A 22036-nucleotide genomic window follows, 5' to 3' on the forward strand; every position below is an offset into this window, starting at 1 on the left:
TAGCTGAATTAGATGTTACAATCCTGAGTGGGAGTAGTTAGAAGCAGAGGGAGCACAAATTCTGGTGTGCAAGCACACATGAGCTGATGATGCTGTTTAATGGGAGTAGATTTGATGGTAGGACAGCAGATTACAGAACTAAAGCAAAGGATCGTGAAGTAGTAGGCAATAGGATGTTGCCTTTGATCCTATATTCAGGAATATGAAAGAAAGAAAAAGAAAGGAATATGTTATGTGTGTAAGCACTCTAGTAATGACTCCACGAGGTAAGGTATTGTACTTGAACTGTTGTGACCTTAGTCCATTTATTGTAGCTCCTGAGTGAGGATACAGTAAGGTGAGCTCCCTTTTATACTTGGTTACCTGCAGTGTGCAGGTGACCCTTAGGTCTCCACCAGTTGCACCCTCTGATGGTACAGGTATAGTGTATACAGTGTAAAGATACATTCAGTGGTCTAATGTTACAGTACATACATTATTCATACACAACATCACTCCCCCCTAAGTCTTGTACCACTGGCCTTTGCACTGTGTGCTCTGGCCCTCGACTTGAGTGCCCAAAGCCCTTGCACTTTGTCTGTGCTTGGGAATGGCTCTCTCCTTGTAGAACCCCAATTCCTTATTGGCACGACATTGGGAAATGGTCAGCAGTGGACGGTTGGAAGTTGTAGTGAGGGTTGTGTAGGTTCTGGGTGTGATCCATGTGTGTCTATGGCTACATACATCCATTTTTCCCCCCATACATAGATCATGTGTGTGGCTCGACATCTGCATTGGCGTACATGTACAGAGAATAAAGAATAGGATTAGTTATATCACTGTTTTTGAGTTCAGCAGTAGTGGAACAAGTACATATTACAGGTAAGGTACATACGTGGTATTACAGTCTTGCTCCTGGGGTGTGGGTGCAGGTGGGTGAGGACGCTTGTTCCGGAGTAACCGGACTGTGCCTCGTGCCAGCTGGGTGGGCTCAGATTGTTCACCTGGCTGTGTCTCCAGGCCTTTGCCATTGCCTAGTGGTGGGCAGAGCCACAGGAATGTGTGGCCTCCCTGTCCTCCTTTGAGGGCTGCATGGTTTCCCTGCTGTCCTTCAGCGGTGGTGGGAGCCTGGTCATCCCAGGTCCCGTCGGGAGGGCTGGAGAGTGCTGGCCTCTTGCTCCCAGTGCTGGCCCTGGTGGCCAGAGGGGTAGGGTCGATCTGCGGCAGGGTGCCAGTGGTGGTGCCTGTGCCGTCCATTGATCACTGGCCCTGCAGTGGGTATGCTTCCTCTGTGTGTGGCCACACTCCCTGGGGCATCACATTGGTCCCGGAGGTGCAGGCTACATGATCGGGTAGCCCGCTGGACCTGGGTGCTTCCCATGGAAGGTTGCCCTTAGTTTTGTCAGCGAACATGTAGAACCCGGCATCACACATCATTACATCATTTGCATTCATGATACATTGGCTCCGACCGCAATCAGCCGACTCAACATTGTTGATTGTCTTTACAAATTCACATTTGTCAATTACATCTTTTTCCTGTGTATGATCGGCATCGCTGTACAAGGTTACATTTAGATACTTACATTTGTTAATTACATCTTTTTCATTAGTGTCACCGGTATTGTATCTGTAATTACTCTATTAATGACTCCACGAGGCAGGGGTATGGCACTTGAACTGTATAGACTGTAGTCCTTTATTGCAGCTCCTGGAGTGAGAACACCAAGAAGTGAGCTCCCTTTTATACCTGGTTATCTGCAGTGTACAGGACCTAAGGATCACCTGTACACTGCAGATAACCAGGTGTACAGGTACTCTAACCCGGCAAGTACAGTGAACCGAATGGCGCCTTTCAGAGGCAAGGCTGCTACTCCGAGTCCCACAACCCTGAGTCCGCCACATGGGGCCAACCGGCCAGTGATCCTTAGGTCTCCAGCAGCAGCACCCTCTGGTGTACAGGGTGAAGGTACATTCAGGTCTAGTGTTACAGTACATCATTGACATGCATACATAACAACCAGCATTGCTGTTTAACGGTACATTTAGATACTTGCATTTGTTAATTACATCTTTTTGATTGGTATCATCGGCATTGCTGTACAAAGAGTGGAACTGTCCCTTTAATTGTGCTGGGTTGCTGGTCCCCTTTAAGAGGGCCTTGCAATCTTTACCCCAATCCGGTTCGCTGCTCGGCATCACGTGTTGTTCCCTCAACGCTGCCCCTCGTGGTCTGGTCTCGGCCATCTTGATTTCAGGTGCTTCACCACGTGGTGTGGGCGCCATTTTCTTTCTCTCCACTAGGTAGGCTGCGTTGATCCTTTACTCCCCAGGTTCTGCCACGGACGCCGAGAATTTACCTTCTGCGCCGATCTTCTTCCTTCGGAGTCCTGCCACTGGAGCCCGGAAGGTGAGGTCGTTTGGGTTGGATCATCTCACAGTTGAGTTGTGCGGTCTGTGTCGTTGCCGCGCAGTCGAGTCGGACGGTAGGATCTTCAGGTGCTGTGATGGACCCAAATTTGGGGCCACGTAGGTCGTCGATTGCCAGGGCCTGGCGGCTTTCCCATCTCCAACAGATTTGGATTTGTTTCATCCATCATCTTCCCAGCAGTGTTGGACCATCACCAGGTAACTTGTGCATCACGCCATCATGGGACACTTGGACATTCACGCTGCCAACGACTGGGATGGTGTCGTTTGTGTAAGTGAGCAGCTTCACCTGGATTGGGAGCATTTTAGGTGGTTGGGCGGGATTGTCCCAGCGTTTCTCGAAGGCCGCCTGATTCATCAGCGATTGGCTCGCCCCTGTGTCGACCTCCATCGAGACTGGAACACCGTTGATTTCAACTTCCATTTTCAACGGGGAACTCTCGGTGGAGCAGGTATACACTCTGTACACCTCTTCCTGGGGCTGAGCTGCCTCATAGACTCTCTTTTCGTCTTCATCAGCGATGGAGCCCGGGTGATCGGCCAACTCTTCAGCGACTCAGTGAGTAAAATTCCTTCTACACATTCGCTGGAGATGACCTTGAGTGTTACAGCCTTTGCAAGTATAGTCTCTGTATTGGCATTGGTGGGCCCTATGATTTCCTCCACAGCGCCAGTATGGGGCTGGCCGGTTGGCCCCATGTAGCGGACTCAGGATTGCGGGACTCGGGGTAGCAGTCTTGCCTCTGAAAGGAACCATTCGGTTCACTATAGTCATCGGGTTAGAGTCCTGGGGGTGAGTCATCATCCTCTCGGAATCACAGGCCGAGATCATGAATGCCTGGCTCACTTTAATTGCCTTCTGCAGGGTGACCGTAGTGTCCGCAGAGAGCAGCTTGTGGAGGAGGCCCTCGTGGCCGATTCCAATGATAAAGATATCCTTCAGTGCTTCGGTGAAGTGGTCGCCAAAATCACAAGGTGCAGCCATTCGTTTCAAGTCTGCAACGTATTTTTTGATTTCCTGGCCTTCGGGCCGCCGGTGGGTGTAGAACCGGTCTCTGGCTGTGAGGATGCTCTCTTTAGGTTTGAGCTGTTCCTGTATTATTGTTACGAGCTCTGCGTACGTTTTGGTTATCATCTTTGCAAGGGCTATCTGGGCCCTGACGAGGCCATAGACAGTGGGCCCATAACTGCTGAGCAGAATAGCTCTGCGTTTATCAGCCACCGAGGTCGGGTCGTCTCCTGCCAGGTCATTTGCAATGAAAAAGTGTCCGAGCCTTTCCACAAAGTCATGTATATATTATAATAGAAGTAAAGCTGAAGTAATAGTCCATTTTGAATTAGGGTTGACAGTAGTTTAAAACTGTAACAGAGATGGGGCTTTTTTTCCTCAAGGCACAAGATAAGTACTGGGACCACAACTGTTTACAATATACATAGATGACCTAGAAGAGGGGACAGAGTGTAGTGCAACAAAATTTGCAGATGACACTAAGATTAGTGGGAAAGCGGGTTGTGTAGAGGACTCAGAGAGGCTGCAAGGAGATTTGGATAGGTTAAGCGAATGGGCTAAGGTTTGGCAGATGGAATATAATGTCGGAAAGTGTGAGGTCATCCACCTTGGGAAAAAAAACAGTAAAAGGGAATATTATTTGAATGGGGAGAAATTACAACATGCTGAGGTGCAGAGGGACCTGGGGGTCCTTGTGCATGAATCCCAAAAGGTTAGTTTGCAGGTGCAGCAGGTAATCAGGAAGGCAAATGGAATGTTGGCCTTCATTGTGAGAGGGATGGAGTACAAAAGCAGGGAGGTGTTGCTGCAACTGTATAAGGTATTGGTAAGGCCGCACCTGGAGTACTGCATGCAGTTTTGGTCACCTTACTTAAGGAAGGATATACTAGCTTTGGAAGGGGTACAGAGACGATTCACTAGGCTGATTCGAGAAATGAGGGGGTTACCTTATGATGATAGATTGAGTAGACTGGGTCTTTACTCGGAGTTCAGAAGGATGAGGGGTGATCTTATAGAAACATTTAAAATCATGAAAGGGATAGACAAGATAGAGGCAGAGAGGTTGTTTCCATTGGTGGGGGAGACTAGAACTAGGGGGCACAGCCTCAAAATACGGAGGAGCCAATTTAAAACCGAGTTAAGAAAGAATTTCTTCTCCCAGAGGGTTGTGAATCTGTGGAATTCTCTGCCCAAGGAAGCAGTTGAGGCTGGCTCATTAAATGTTTTCAAGTCAAAGATAGATAGATTTTTAAGCAATAAGGGAATTAAGGGTTACGGGGGGAGGGCGGGTAAGTGGAGCTGAGTCCACGACCAGATCAGCCATGATCTTATTGAATGGCGGAGCAGGCTCGAGGGGCTAGATGGCCTACTCCTGTTCCTAATTCTTATGTTCTTAATAAATGGTAATTGTGATGGGGCAAACTATTTGCCATGCTCATAAGTTATATACCCATTTTTTAAACCTCTTCCCCCTAACCCAAGTGTAAATGGTATCCTACCTTTGCAGAGATCGTATATGTTGGTTGTGTACGGGGCAGCTTGGAGCTCCACCCACCACATCCTATAAATTATATGCTGGGAAGATTAACTAAAAGCAGCATTTAATTGCCATAGAATTGAAACAGTACCCATTGGTGGGTAATATCTGGTTGGAGGGGGGGTTCCCTATGGAGATGAAATCTTGTTAATGGAGAGCACTGTGGATGCACCATTAAAATACAAGGCTCTCCTCAGCATTTGGAGTTAAAAGGTAGACCATATGTAAAATGTTAATGTGGGGGGGAACCAGATAAGATCACTCGTATGACTTGGGCTCTGTCTCGACCATTATCATCATAGGCAGTCCCTCGGAATTGAGGAAGACTTGCTTCCACTTCTAAAGTGAGTTCTTTGGTGGCTGAACAGTCCAACACGAGAGCCACAGACCCTGTCACAGGTGGGACAGATATTTGTCAGGGGAAGGGGGATGGCACTGATTTATAACATGTTCCTTCCGCTGCCTGCGCCTGACCTCTTCACGCTCGCAGCGTTGAGATTTGAAGAGCTCAACGTCCTCTCGGATGCACTTTCTCCACCGAGGGCGGTCTTTGGCCAGGGTCTCCCAGGCGTCAGTGGTGATGTTGCACTTCACCAGCGAGGCTTTGAGGGTGTCCTTGTAACGTTTCCGCTGCCCACCTTTGGCTCGTTTGCCATGAAGGAGCTCCGCATATAGCAGTTGCTTAGAGAGTCTCATGTCTGGCATGCGAACTAAGTGGCCTGCCCAGCGAAGCTGATCGAATGTGGTCAGTGCTTCAATGCTGGGGATGTTGGCCTGGACGAGGACACTGATGTTAGTGCATCTGTCCTCCCAGGGGATTTGCAGGATCTTGCGGAGACATCGTTGGTGATATATCTCCAGCAACTTGATGTGTCTTCTGTAAGTCGTCCATGCCTCTGAACAATACAGGAGGACGGGAATTACGACAGCCCTGTAGACCATGAGCTTGGTGGTAGATTTGAGGGCCTGATCTGAGAAACATAGAAAATAGGTGCAGGAGTAGGCCATTCGGCCATTCTAGCCTGCACCACCATTCAATAAGATCATGGCTGATTATTCACCTCAGTACCCCTTTCCTGCTTGCTCTCCATATCTCTTGATCCCTTTAGCCGTAAGGGTAATATCTAACTCCCTCGTGAATATATCCAATGAAGTGGCATCAACAACTCTCTGCGGTAGGAAATTCCACAGGTTAATAACTCTCTCACTGAAGAAGTTTCTCCTCATCTCAGTCCTAAATGGTTTACCCCTTATCCTTAGACTGGGTCCCCTGGTTCTGGAATTCCCCAACATCGAGAACATTCTTCCGGCATCTACCCTGTCTAGTCCCGTCAGAATTTTATATGTTTCTATGAGATCGATTCTCATCCTTCTAAACTCCAGTGAATAAAGGCCATTTGATCCAGTCTCTCCTTATATGTCAGTCCTGCCATCCTGGGAATCAGTCTGGTGAACCTTCGCTGCACTCCCTCACTATCAAGAAGGTCCTTCCTCAGATTAGGAGACCAAAACTGAACACAATATTCCAGGTGGGGCCTCACCAAGGTCCTGTACAACTGCAGTAAGACCTCCCTGCTCCTACACTCAAATCCCTTAGCTATGAAGGCCAACATACCATTTGCCTTCTTCACCGCCTGCTGTACCTGCATGCCAACTTTCAATGACTAATGTACCATGAAACCCAGGTCTCGTTGCACCTCCCCTTTTCCTAATCTGCCGCCATTCAGATAATCTGCCTTCGTGTTTTTGCCCCAAAGTGGATAACCTCACATTTATCCACATTAGACTGTATCTGCCATGCATTTGCCCACTCACCTAACCTGTCCAAGTCACCCTGCAGCCTCTTTGCGTCCTCCTCACAGCTCACACCACCACCCAGCTTAGTGTCATCTGCAAACTTGGAGATATTACACTCAATTCCTTCATCTAAATCATTAATATATATTGTAAATAGCTGGGGTCCCAGCACTGAGCCCTGCGGCACCCCACTAGTCACTGCCTGCCATTCTGAAAAGGACCCTTTATCCCGACTCTCTGCTTCCTGTCTGCCAACCAGTTCTCTATGCATGTACATTACCCCCAATACCATGTGCTTTAATTTTGCACACCAACCTCTTGTGTGGGACCTTGTCAAAAGCCTTTTGAAAGTCCAAATACACCACATTAACTGGTTCTCCCTTCTCCACTCTACTAGTTACATCCTCAAAAAATTCTAGAAGATTTGTCAAGCATGATTTTCCTTTCATAAATCCAAGCTGACTTGGACTGATCCTGTCACTGCTTTCCAAATGTGCTGCTATTTCATCTTTAATAATTGATTCCAACATTTTCCCCACTACTGATGTTGGGCTAACTGGTCCATAATTACCTGTTTTCTCTCTCCCTCCTTTTTTAAAAAGTGGTGTTACATTAGCTACCCTCCAGTCCAGAGGAACTGATCCAGAGTCGATAGACTGTTGGAAAATGATCACCAATGCATCCACTATGTCTAGGGCCACTTCCTTAAGTACTCTGGGATGCAGACTATCAGGCCCCGGGGATTTATCGGTCTTCAATCTCATCAATTTCCCTAACACAATTTCCCGCCTCATAAGGATTTCCTTCAGTTCCTCCTTCTCATTAGACCCTCGGTCACTTAGTATTTCCGCAAGGTTATTTGTGTCTTCCTTCGTGAAGACAGAACAAAAGTATTTGTTCAACTGGTCTGCCATTTCTTTGTTCCCCATTATAAATTCACCTGAATCTGACTGCAAGGGACCTACGTTTGTCTTCACAAATCTTTTTCTCTTCACATATCTATAGAAGCTTTTGCAGTCAGTTTTTATGTTCCCGGCAAGCTTCCTCTCATTCTCTATTTTCCCCCTCCTAATTAAATACTTTGTCCTCCACTGCTGAATTATAAATTTCTCCCAGTCCTCAGATTTGCTGCTTTTTCTGGCCAATTTATATGCCGCTTCATAGAAAATAGGTGCAGGATTAGGCCATTCGGCCCTTCAAGCCTGCACCGCCATTCAATGAATTCATGGCTGAACATGCAACTTCAGTACCCCATTTCTGTTTTCTCGCCATACCCCTTGACTACATCTAACTCCTTTTTGAATATATTTAGTGAATTGGCCTCAACAACTTTCTGTGGTAGAGAATTCCACACATTCACCACTCTCTGGGAGAAGAAGTTCCTCCTCATCTCGGTCCTAAATGGCTTACTCCTTATCCTTAGACTGTGACCCCTGGTTCTGGACTTCCCCAACATTGGAAACATTCTTCCTGCATCTAACCTGTCTAAACCCATCAGAATTTTAAACGTTTCTATGAGATCCCCTCTCATTCTTCTGAACTCCAGGGAATACAAGCCCAGTTCATCCAGTTTTTCTTGATATGTCAGTCCCACCATCCCGGGAATCAGTCTGGTGAAACTTCGCTGCACTCCCTCAATAGCAAGAATGTCCTTCCTCAAGTTAGGAGATAAAAACTGTACACAATACTCCAGGTGTGGCCTCACCAAGGCCCTGTACAACTGTAGTAACACCTTCCTGCCCCTGTACTCAAATCCCCTCGCTATGAAGGCCAACATGCCATTTGCTTTCTTAACCGCCTGCTGTACCTGCATGCCAACCTTCAATGACTGATGTACCATGACACCCAGGTCTCGTTGCACCTCCCCTTTTCCTATTCTGTCACCATTCAGATAATAGTCTGTCTCTCTGTTTTTACCACCAAAGTGGATAACCTCACATTTATCCACATTATACTTCATCTGCCATGCATTTGTCCACTCACCTAACCAATCCAAGTCACTCTGCAGCCTCATAGCATCATCCTTGCAGCTCACACTACCACCCAACTTAGTGTCATCCGCAAATTTGGAGATACTCCATTTAATCCCCTTGTCTAAATCATTAATGTACAATGTAAACAGCTGGGACCCCAGCACAGAACCTTACAGTACCCCACTAGTCACTGCCTGCCGTTCTGAAAAGTACCCATTTACTCCTACTCTTTGCTTCCTGTCTGCCAACCAGTTCTCAATCCACGTCAGCACACTACCCCCAATCCCATGTGCTTTAACTTTGCACATTAATCTCTTGTGTGGGACCTTGTCGAAAGCCTTCTGAAAGTCCAAATGCACCACATCAACTGGTTCTCCCTTGTCCACTCTACTGGAAACATCCTCAAAAAATTCCAGAAGATTTGTCAAGCATGATTTCCCTTTCACAAATCCATGCTGACTTGGACCTATCATGTCACCTCTTTCCAAATACGCTGCTATGACATCCTTAATAATTGATTCCCCACTACCCACTACCGATGTCAGGCTGACCGGTCTATAATTCCCTGTTTTCTCTCTCCCTCCTTTTTTAAAAAGTGGGGTTACATTGGCTACCCTCCACTCCATAGGAACTGATCGAGAGTCTATGGAATGTTGGAAAATGACTGTCAGTGCATCCGCTATTTCCAAGGCCACCTCCTTAAGTACTCTGGGATGCAGAAATCAGGCCCTGGGGATTTATTGGCCTTCAATCCCATCAGTTTCCCCAACACAATTTCCCAACTAATAAGGATTTCCCTCAGTTCCTCCTTCTTACTAGACCCTCTGACTCCTTTTATATCCGGAAGAGTGTTTGTGTCCTCCTTAGTGAATACCGAACCAAAGTACTTGTTCAATTGGTCTGCCATTTCTTTGTTCCCCGTTATGACTTCCCCTGATTCTGACTGTAGGGGATCTATGTTTGTCTTTACTAACCTTTTTCTCTTTACATATCTATCGAAGCTTTTGCAGTCCGTCTTAATGTTCCTTGCAAGCTTCCTCTCGTATTCTATTTTCCCTGCCCTAATCAAACCCTTTGTCCTCCTCTGCTGAGTTCTAAATTTCTCCCAGTCCCCAGGTTTGCTGCTATTTCTGGCCAATTTGTATGCCACTTCCTTGGCTTTAGTACTATCCCTGATTTCCCTTGGTAGCCACGGTTAAGCCACCTACCCCATTTTATTTTTACTCCAGACAGGGATGTACAATTATTAAAGTTCATCCATGTGATCTTTAAATGTTTGCCATTGCTTATCCACCGTCAACCCTTTAAGTATTAGTTGCCAGTCTATTCTAGCCAATTCATGTCTCATACCACCGAAGTTACCTTTCCTTAAGTTCAGGACCCTAGTTTCTGAATTAACTGTGTCACTCTCCAGCTGAATAAAGAATCCTACCATATTATGGTCAGTCTTCCCCAAGGGGCCTCACACAACAAGATTGTTAATTAGTCCTTTCTCATTACACATCACCCAGTCTAGGATGGCCAGCCCTCGAGTTGGTTCCTCGACATATTGGTCTGGAAAACCATCCTTAATACACTCCAGGAAATCCTCCTCCACCGTATTGCGACCAGTTTGGTTAGCTCAATCTATATGTAGATTAAAGTCGCCCATGATAACTGCTGTACGTTTATTGCACGCATCCCTAATTTCTTGTTTGATGCTATCCCCAACCTCACTACTACTGTTTGGTGGTCTGTTCACAACTCCCACTAGCGTTTTCTGCCCTTTGGTATTCCACAGCTCCACCCATACAGATTCCACACCACCCAAGCTAATGTCCTTCCTTACGATTGCGTTAATTTCCTCTTTAACCAGGAACACTACCCCACCTCCTTTTCCTTTCTGTCTATCCTTCCTGAATGTTGAATACCCCTGGATGTTGAGTTTCCAGCCTTGGTCACCCTGGAGCCATGTCTCCATGATGCCAATTATATCATATTCATTCATTTCTGCCTGTGCAGTTAATTCGTCCACCTTATTAGGAATACCCCTCGCATTGAGGCACAGAGCCTTCAGGCTTGTCTTTTTAACACACATTGCCCCTTTAGAATTTTGCTGTAATGTGGCCCTTTTTGATTTTTGCCTTGAGTTTCTTTGCCCTCCACTTTTACTTTTCTTCTTTCTATCTTTTGCTTCTACCCCCATTCTACTTCCCTCTGTCTCCCTGCATAGGTTCCCATCCCCTTGCCATATTAGTTTAACCCCTCCCCAATAGCAATAGCAAACACTCCCCCTAGGACATTGGTTCTGGTCCTGCCCAGGTGCAGACCATCTGGTTTGTACTATTCCCACCTCCCCCAGAACCGGTTCCAATGTCCCAGGAATTTGAATCCCTCCCTTCTGCACCACTCCTCAAGCCACGTATTCATCTGAGCTATCCTGCGATTCCTACTCTGACTAGCATGTGGCACTGGTAACAATCCTAAGATTACTACCTTTGAGGTCCTATTTTTTAATTTAACTCCTAGCTCCCTAAATTCAGGTTGTAGGACCTCATCCCGTTTTTTACCTATATCATTGGTACCTATATGCACCACGACAACTAGCTCTTCACCCTCCCCCTCAAAAATGTCCTGCAACCGCTCCAAGATATCCTTGACCCTTGCACCATGGAGGCAACATACAATCCTGGAGTCTCGATTGCGGCCGCAGAAACGTCTTATCTATTCCTCTTATTATAGAATCCCCTATCACTATAGCTCTCCCACTCTTTTTCCTACCCTCCTGTGCAGCAGAGCCACCCATGGGGCCATGAGCTTGGCTGCTGCTTCCCTCCCCTGATGAGTCATCCCCCCAGCAGTACCCAAAACGGTATATCTGTTTTGGAGGGGGATGACTGAAGGGGACCTCTGCACTACCTTCCCTCCTTCCACTGCTCTTCCTGTTAGTCACCCATTCCCTATCTCTCTGTGGTAACCTTTACCAGCGTATGACCAACTCACTAAACCTGCTATTGATGGCATCCTCAGCATTGCGGATGCTCCAGAGTGAATCCACTCGCAGCTCCAGTGCCGCAATGTGGTCTGTCAGGAGCTGCAGCAGTATACACTTCCCGCACATGTTGTCGTCAGGGACACTGGAAGCATCCCTGAGTTCCCACATAGCACAGGAGGATTATGACACGTATCCGAGCTCTCCTGCCATGACTTAACCCCTAAATTAACTTAATTTGGCAACAACGATGATAAAGGTTGTCTACTGATAAAGGAAAAGAAAAAGAAAAACTACTCACCAATCACCAGCCAATCACTTACCCCTTTGGCTGTGACGTCACCTTTCAATTTTTTTCTACTTCTTTGTTTAGCTTCTGCCCCTGCACCAGCTAGCTCCTCGAACTCCCACCTCTCGAACTCGCAGGCCTTTTACAGGCCTCCGACTCCCCGGACTCCCGCTCCTTGAACTCCTGCCCCTCGAACCCGCGGGCCTTTTATCGGCCTCCGACTCCCCGGACTCCCACTCCCCGAACTCCCATCTCTCGAACTCACGGGCCTTTTATAGGCCTCCGACTCCCCGGACTCCCGCTCCTCGAACTCCCACCTCTCGAACTCGCAGGTCTTTTATAGGCCTCCGACTCCCCGGACTCCCGGTGGGTCCATGTTGTCGAGAGCCGCGCCGTGAATCTTGATGACTGGGGGGCAGTGCTGTGTGGCGAGGACAAGCTGGTGGAGAAGCTTTGTCTTACGGATGTTAAGCGTAAGACCCATGCTTTCATATGCCTCGGTGAATACATCGACTATATCCTGGAGTTCAGTCTCCAAATGTGCACAGACGCAGGCGTCATCCGCGTACTGCAGTTCAACGAGAAAGGTTTGGGTGCTCTTGGACCTGGTTTGGAGGTGGCGTAGATTAAAGAGCTTCCCACTGGTTCTGTAGTTTAGTTCCACTCCGGCAGGGAGCTTGTTGACTGTGAGGTGGAGCATGGCAACAAGGAAGATTGATGGAGGGATGACACAGCCCTGTTTGACCCCGGTTCAGATGAGGAATGGGTCTGTAACGGATCCGCTGGTAAGAATCACATCCTGCATGTCGTGGAACAGGCGAAGGATGTTGACAAACTTTTGGGGGCACCCAAAATGGAGGAGGATGCTCCATCAGTCCTCACGGCCGACAGTGTCAAAGGCCTTTGTAAGATCGAAAAAAAGCCATGTATATGGGCTGGCGCTGCTCCTTGCATTTTTACTGCAGTTGTCGTGCTGCAAAGATCATGTCCGTTGTTCCCCGTAGGGGACGAAATCCACACTGTGACTCCGGGAGGAGCTCCTCGGCCACAGGGAGAAGACGGTTGAGGAGGACTCTAGCGACAACCTTCCCAGTGGTTGATAGTAGGGAGATTCCCTTGTAGTTGCCACAGTTGGATCTGTTCCCCTTTTTAAAAATGGACACGATTACTGCATCTCTGAGATCTTCCGGCATGCTCTCCTCCCTCCAAATGAGAGAGATGAACACAATGTCATCAGTTGGCTTAAATGCTGTAACCAATTGATGGGGAATGTGGGAGGGAATATGACAAACAAGAGCAAATAGATTTTTTTGCACAATGTTCTTCCTCATATAGGTTCCTTTCATTGTAACCATGGTGATGTGAAGTTAATTACTTGTATTAGTCAATCCTGGCAGACAATTTGGGCTAACAGGAGTCTGAGCAGTTTAGTGAAAGAACATAAAAACCAGGTTATGAAATGTAACACTCCTTTCTCATAATGAGAATGGTGACTCGTGTGATCTGCTAATCTGCATGTATCCTTTTTTAATGATAAAATAAAGTATTATTACAAGGAGTTTTTATTTTATTTTATTGTATGTGTTGAGGATTGACAAACCAACTATCCAACTGACAAACATTCTCAGTAAACATGTGGAAAACTCAATTGGACATGGGGACTTTGCTGTTCTGTTGGATAAATAATGCAGAATAAGATGCTGCTATATGAATATACACCCAACTTAATGGCATGAACATATGGAGGAGAAGCATTACAATGGTGACATATGTATGTGACAAACATTGTTTGCACAACTAGAGCATTGCTCCTTTAAGACCCAGCATCCAATTAAGCAACCACAGTGCAAGTTGTACACATTAACATTAATGTTTTGAGAGCAGCCTGAGCAGGAACCTGACTAGCTGCTGTGTGTTTTATGGTACTCTGCAAGAGGTGAGCACATGATATCCCTTCATTGTCTGGTAATAATGAGCTGGTCAGATTTTAATTTGTTTCCCTGAGAAGACAAGAGGAGAAAAGTACATTTCGTATTAATAAGCCAATGCAATTATTTTGTCATACTTTTTCTAGGCTGATTTAATTGCCATTGGGAAATGTATTTTTCCACACACAGTGTAATGGAAATCTGAAAGTCGCTCCCACAAAATTCTGTGGTGCTGGATCAAATGGAGTTTTCGATACTGAGATTGATCGATTTTTGTTGGATAAGGCTATCAAGGGATATGGAACAAAGATGGGGAAATGAAATTAAGGTACAGATAGATCAGTTGTGATCTAATTGAATGGCAGACAAGCTCGAGGGCTGAATGGCCTATTCCTATTCCTGTTTCATCCTCAATAGTCTTTCTGGTGTGTTGACTATACTGTTGTGATGGGTAACATTCTGTTGTGTGCTTCTTCAATCATAGATAGATAGATAGATGGCTGGATGGGTGGTTATTAGGCAACGGGTGGAGCAGAGGGAGGTGGAAAAGTTGGTGGAAGTGCTTCTGCTTTTGAGCATCCGGTGATTTGCTTTTACCTGCACTAATTGTTGTCACAAAGTTTGGAACAAATTCTAACTGCAAATTACATAATATGATGTGTACATGTATTAGAAAACACAGGTGAGATTTGTCAGAATGCAAAGTGAAGGTATTGAGCAGCTTTCTTAGTTTTGTCCTTAATTATATGAGTCATTAACTGGAAGATGGCTTTCACTGTGCAAATGCCGCAGTGCACGCTGCTGAAAGGAAATGAGTTTCAATGGAATTTAATTCTGCAGCAAGCATTGTGACATCATCATCTAATGACAAAAGGCTACTGATGGTCCCTACAAAACAGAGTGAAAAACACGCACTTTGAAACTGACTTTTACTGTGTGGATTAAGTAATAAAAATGAATGTGTACTTGGAACCAGACACTCGATGTTGGTAATGTGTATTAAAGAGAAGTAATATGAAACCTGGAGTTTTCTTTAAAAGGAAGTGAAGGAAGATATAAGAGAGGCAGTGTTGGCACAAATCTTTGCTAATGCCTTGGAGACAAGAGAGATGCTATGGGCTGGAAAATAATGAATGTGTTAAGCTTTTTTTAAAGAGATAGAAATGTGACCCTGGGAACCACAAAACTGGAAGATTCACACTATCTAACAGTGAAGTGCTGGAGATCATCATAAAAGAAACAATTCAGGAACAGCTGCCTAATGAAACATTGTACATGAGAGTCAGCATGAGTGAAGGTAAACCATGCCTACTCAATCGCTGCATTTGAAAGAAAAGTTACAGGAGGGGGGTGGGGGGCATTTTAACTAGCATTCAGACAGCGGTGTGCTCTGGGAACATAGGAACAGGCCATTGAGACCCTCTAGCCAGTTCCGCCATTGAATGAGATCATAGAATCACAGAAATTTACGGCACAGAAGGAAGCCATTAGGCCATCATGTCTATGCGAGCCAAAAGAAAGCTATCCAGCCTAATCCCACTTTCCAGCTTTCTGTCTGTAGCTTTGTAGGTTGCAGTACTTCAAGTGCATATCCAAGTACTTTTTAAATGTGATGATGGTTTCTGCCTCTACCACCCTTTCAGGCAGTGAGTTCCAGACCCCCAGCAACCTCTGGGTGAAAAAGGTTCTCCTCAAGTCCCCTCCAATCCTTCTACCCAATACTTTAAATCTATGTCCCCTGGTTATTGACCTCTCTATTGAGGGAAATAGGTCCTTCCCATCCCCTCCTAATTTTATGCACCTCAATCAAATCTTCCCTCAGCCGCCTCTGTTCCAAAGAAAACAACCCCAGCCTATCCAATCTTTCCTCATAGCTAACATTCTTCAGTCCTGGCAATATCATCATAAATCTCCTCTGTACCCTCCCTAGTGCAATCACATATTTCCTGTAATGTGGTGACCAGAACTATTACGCAGTAATCTAGCTGTGGCCTAACGAATGTTTTATACAGTTCAAGCATAACCTCCCTGCTCTTGTATTCTATGCCCCGGCTAATAAAGGAAAGCATTCTGTATGCCTTATTAACCACCTTATCTACCTGCATTGCTGCCTTCAGGGATCTGTGGACATGCACTCCCAAGGTTCCTCTACACTTCTCAGTATCCTACCATTGTGTATTCCCTTGCCTTGTTAGTCCTCCCCAAATGCATTACCTCACACTTCTCTGGATTGAATTCCATTTGCCACTTTTCTGCCCACCTGACCAAACCATTGATATCTTCCTGCAGTCTACAGCTTTCTTCTTCACTATCAACCACACGGCCAATTTTTCTAAACCCCTTAATACTTCCCCTCTCTTTATTTATCTCATCTAATATTCACACTACTCCTCCTTAACTATAATGTCTGCATCGTCCCTCTCTTTTGTGAAGACAGACGCAAAGTATTCATTAAGAACCATACCCACGTCTTCCGCCTCCACACACAAGCTTCCTTTTTGGTCTGTAATAGGCCCTGCACTTTCTTTAGTTATCCTCTTGCTCTTTATGTATTTATAAAACATCTTTGGCTTTTTCTTGATCTTGCTTGCCAATATTTTTTCATGCCCTCTCTTTGCTTTCCTAATTGGCTTTTTAATTTCACTCCTGCACTTTATATAGTCCTCTCGGCTTTCTGCAGTATTTAGCTGTCATATCTGACATAAGCTTCCCTTTTTTGCCATATCCCACCCTGTATGCCCCTTGATATCCAGGAGGCTCTAGATTTTGGAGTCCCATGCTTTTTCTTTATGGGAGCATATTTGTTCTGAACCCTCACTATCTCCTCCTTGAATGCCTCCCACTGCTCTGACACTGATTTAAATTCAAGTAGCTGTTTCTGGTCTACTTTTGCTAAATCACATCTCAGCTTTGTAAAATTGGCCTTTCTCCAATCGAGAACGCTTACTCCTGGTCTGTCTTTGTCCTTTTCCTACGCTAAACCTAACTGAATTATGATCACTGCCACCAAAATGCTCTGCCACTGATAGCTCTTCCACCTGCCCAGCTTCATTCCCTAATATTAAGTCCTATGGCTGATCTGTATCCCAACTGCATCCACCCGCCTTGGCTCCATATCTCTTAATACCCTTGGGTAGCAAAAATCTATCGATCTCTGATTTAAAAAGATTAATTGAGCTAGTATCTATTGCTTTTTTGTGGTAGGGAGTTCCATACTTCTACCACCCTTTGTGTGAGAAGTGTTTCCTAACTTCTCTGGCTCTGATTTTAAAGTTATGTCCCTTTGTCCTAGACTCGCCCACCAGCAGAAAATGTTTCTCTATCTACCCTATCAATTCCTTTCAAAATCCTAAAAACCTCAGTCAAATCACCCCTTAACCTTCTAGATTCCAGGGAATACAAGCCTAGTTTATGTAATCTCTCCTCATAATTTAACCCTTGGACCTTGGTAACATTCTGGTGAATCTACACTGCACTCCTTCCAAGGTTGATGTATCCATTCTAAGATGCGGTGCCTAGAACTACACAGTACTCCAGATGTGGTTTAACCAGGGCTTTGTATAGCTGCAGCAAAACTTCCTCCCCTTTATAGTCTAGCCCTCTAGTTATAAAGGCTGATATTCCATTAACCTTTTTGATTATTTTTTTACATTTTAGTGATCTGTGTTATGATCTAAATCTCATTGAACCTCCATTGTTCCTAACTTTTCACCGTTAAATAATACTAGGATCTTTCTGTTTTTGGTCCAAAACGATGACTTCACACTTAACTGCATTGAAATCCATCTGACACAGTTTTGCCAACTCACTTAATCTATATTTATGCTCCCCTCAACACTACTTACTATGCTATCCAACTTTGTGTCATCGGCAAACTTGGATATATGGTTCTCTATTGTGTTATCTAAGTCATTAATAAATCACTACATTTTGATGTAGAAACTTTTAGTGATTAGTATTATTGTGAGTGAGCATAACATCAGGGAATCTTGTGTAAAAAGTAGAATCTGAAAATGATTTGGGGGTGATAATATAGGGTGTTGAAATCGTATTGTAATTGTAATGCTAAAACAGTAGATGGTTGGTTGTTTATCAAGGAACATAGAAAAAGAAAGACTTGGATTTATATAGTGCCTTTCACGACCACTAGATATCTCAAACCACTTTACAGCCAATGAAGTACTTTTGGAATGTAGTCACTGTTGCAATGTAGGAAATGTGGCAGCCAATTTGCGCACAGCAAACTCCCACAAACAGCAATGTGAGAATGACCAGATAATCTGTTTGTTGTTATGTTGTTTGAGGGATAAATATTGGGCAGGACACCGGGGATAACTCCCCTGCTCTTCTTCGAAATAGTGCCGTGGGATCTTTTACGTCCAGTTGAGAGAGCAGATAGGGCCTCGGTTTAACATCTCATCTGAAATACGGCACCTCTGAGAGTGCAGTGCTCCCTCAACAATGCACCGAGTGTCAGCTTAGATTTTTGTGCTCAAGTCCACAATCTTCTGACTCAGAGGCGAGAGTGCTACCCACTGAGCCACAGCTTACACTAAAAGGAGGGAATATTGAAGCTGTATAATGCTTTAGTTAGGCAACAGCTGGAATCTTGCCTGCTTTAGGATTTGTCTTTCAGGATGTTTTGGAGAGCGCACACGACAGAGCAGATTGCTGATTCCTGGGCTCACAAAATAAGATTAGGTTATTCTCATTAAAGCAAAGGTTAAACTGTGATGTTATGAGTGAGTAAGATTAAGTTGATGCATGTAGTTAAATTTACAAGAGCAATTAATTAAAATATAAATACTCTGCATTCAGCACAGAATTGATAAAACAGGAGGATTTAATAGCAAGATTTGAATCAAAATGTTTAAGAAAATGAGGTATAATGTATTTTCTCACAGAATTGCATAATATTAGATATGGAATACACTGCTAAATAAAATAGTTATTATAATAGATTAATTTAAAGGGATTAATTCCCCAGTGATGAGGATTTACAAGGACCTTCCACATACTTAATAATATCTTTGCTGTTAAAATAGTAATCTTGTAAGGTTTAAAGTCAGAAACCAAAGTGAAGATTAGTGTTTGTGTAAATGATTGTGCAATATACTGGTATTGGGACTTAGTACCAGTAGGAAATAATTCTGATCCCCACTACCACCACTGAGGTAGATAAAGTCTCATCGCTGAGAGCATGCAGAAATCAGAAGATAGCGGAAAAAGCATGCGACAATTCTGTCCCACCCTCCCTTACCCTCAACGACTATCTGTTCCACCTGTGACAGGGACTGTAGCTCGCGTAGTCAACTGTTCAACCACCTAAGGACTCATTTTAAGAGTGGAAGCAAGTCTTCCTCGATTCCGAGGGACTGCCTATGATGATGATGATGAAATAAAGAATCTATTTGTGTATAATTTAATTTGTTGCCACTAATATTCAGGAGTTTTTCTTCCTGAAATGTGGATACTTGGTGATGAACAGGAGAAATCATTTATCAACCGGTAGCAAAAGTGAATTCACCTGGTTCAACGACTGTTTCACTGAGATCATGGATCCAGCTGTGTTGAAGGAAAGGTTTTATTTATGTTAACTTTTACCAGGTGATGCAGTAATAAGGGACTATCTTTTGAATCTTTCTTAATAGGCAAAGTCAAGAGTAGGTTGCAATATGCGTCCTCCCCCCACCCTCCAAAGTGGGCAACGGTCACGTCAGTGCCTTGAGAAATTCAACAATACTGTGGTCGTGATTTCGCCAACCGTGGTGGGTCCGGGGGTGCTGGCGGTTGCGATCTCGCTCCTGGCTCAAGCCCACACACTATGAAAAGAATCGTCCCTAGATTGGGCTTGCTTAGTTCCCGGCCAATTAAAAGGAAGTGGGCCTGATGGCGTCATTTGATGACGCGTCATCGGCCGGTTTCTTTAAAGGGAACATGCTCATGTTCATTTTGACAGTTGTTCTGTCAGTGTTCTGCAGCATTGAGGTGCTGCAAACACTGACACGCACTGCACAAAGGTGCACAGTGGCACCTAGGTGCTCCCATGGCTCCCCCCAGATGCTTATGGAGGGAGTCACAGCACGCATGGGAGGTTCTCTTCCCTTCCAATGGGCAGAAGAGACCTCCCCAGGACACCAACGCAGCCTGGTTGCACATTGCAGAGGAGGGCACAAGCTGGCTGCAGTGGTGCAAACCTTTCAATGATCAGTAGATCCCGAAACATTACTGTAAAGCCACACTCAACCTCATTCTTCTGTGGCACTCATCACATCCCCATCACTCTGCCTTCCCGACCCTACCCCTGCACATCCTTACTCACACCAACCTACATAAGAAATAGGAGCAGGAGTAGGCCATTTGGCCCCTCGAGCCTGCACCACCATTCAATAAGATCATGGCTGATCTGATCATGGACTCAGCTTCACTTCCCTGCCCACTCCCCATAACCCTTTCTTCCCTTATCACTCAAAAATCTGTCCATCTCCGCTTTGAATATATTAAGTGACCCAGCCTCCACAGCTCTCTGGGGCAGAGAATTCCACAGATTTACAACCCTCTGAAAGAAGAAATTCCTCCTCATCTCAGTTTTAAATGGCGACCCCTTATTCTGAGACTATATCTCCTAGTTTTAGTTTTCCCTATGTGGAAACATCCTCTCTGCTTCAATTTTGTCCCCTACCATGCATTGCCACCCATCCCCCTCTATCTACATTATCACATTCCCATCTCACTAGCCACACCTCACACTCGCCCTTATCCATGTCGAATCATATCAACTAACAACACGCAAAGGTAGGCACTTGGATCTTTTAAACAATGTTCATGTAGAGTTTCTGCTAATGTGTTGTCAAACATTGAAATCTTTATTTTGAACACACTGCATTCTTGGACAGATTTTTGTGCATCTTTGGAAGTGACTTGGTGAGTTGTAGTGTATGGTGAGGCATAAAGATATCCCCCACAATGGTGATGAGTGTGAAAGGAATGGCTTGAGTAGTGCAGGGATGCTTTATGGTGCTGGTGTGAGGTGGTGCCAATCTGGCGCATCTTGGAGCAGCCAGGGTGTACAGCGTCAAGTGAAGTAAATCTGGTCATGGTGAGGCTATCCCTGGCCTCCCGGGCAGCAATGTGGTTGGGTGCTGATGTCCTGTGCAGCAACAGATGATTGCAGAGAAGGTTGGTGTTGTTGTTGGTGATGCTGGTGTATTTAGTGATGGTGGTGGTGGGATTCTGAAGACCAATGTGAGATTTTTTCAAGGCCACCGATGCTGATGCAATAGATGGTAGCTGAAGTTGAGGTGACAGAAGCGATCTGTCTATGGTGAGAGAGGTTGCTCCACAGTGAGAATACTTCCAACCTGCATACAACTCAAAAGTGTCTTCCAAATCCTTAAGGCTTAAGATTCTGAGATTGGAAAGTGAACAGCTATGAAATGGTAGCTTTTATATCACTTCTGCAGCTATCAACTAGTCAAAGCATTGGAGATTCATTGAGAAACCGACATACTTACCTGCCATGTTCCCTGAGGGATGTGAATCCCATTTTAAAAAAACTTGGAAAAATGGTAAATACATGATAAAATTATTTTTAAATACCTTTAAAGTACCTCTTAATGATGTTAATTGGCTGTCCCACTGCTTGGTGTCGGGTCTGTGAACCACAGCCAGACCCGGCATTTTGGAAACTTACAAGACGGGATGTTCAGAGCGGGATCTCGCCCCGCTGTCAATCACAGCCATTTTGACAATGGGCCCACTTCCAAACCTTCACTCGCAGGGCTGGGAAGATTCCAGCCTAAGTGTTTATAACCTTGTAACAAATAACGATAAGTTGCTCCTCAATTTTACAATCTGAAGTTACAATTTACAATTTCTGTTTCAACCTGTGTTACATGCACTATTTTTATATAAGCCAATCATCTCTTAATTTCTAGGTATTTAGGTATTGTCTTCAAACCATGTTTGTCTAGTAAGCATTGTTAATCTTGCTTGTATTTTACAATACAATAAGTTAGTAATCTAAGTAGACTACCATTATCTTGCACTACTGATGTGTTACTGAATTAATGTATGTAGGATATGCTGTTTCCATTCAATGCAATCATCATTATTATCTGATA

General features: G+C 44.9%; 1 protein-coding gene across 3 annotated transcripts in view; it reads left to right on the forward strand.

Annotated features, from left to right (window-relative positions):
• Positions 1–22036, forward strand: part of b4galt2 (UDP-Gal:betaGlcNAc beta 1,4- galactosyltransferase, polypeptide 2) — a 628374-nt gene that overhangs the window by 382139 nt on the left and 224199 nt on the right. The window lies entirely within an intron of this gene.

Source organism: Pristiophorus japonicus, chromosome 8 (genome assembly GCF_044704955.1).
Source record: "Pristiophorus japonicus isolate sPriJap1 chromosome 8, sPriJap1.hap1, whole genome shotgun sequence".
Taxonomy (NCBI): Eukaryota; Metazoa; Chordata; class Chondrichthyes; family Pristiophoridae; genus Pristiophorus; species Pristiophorus japonicus.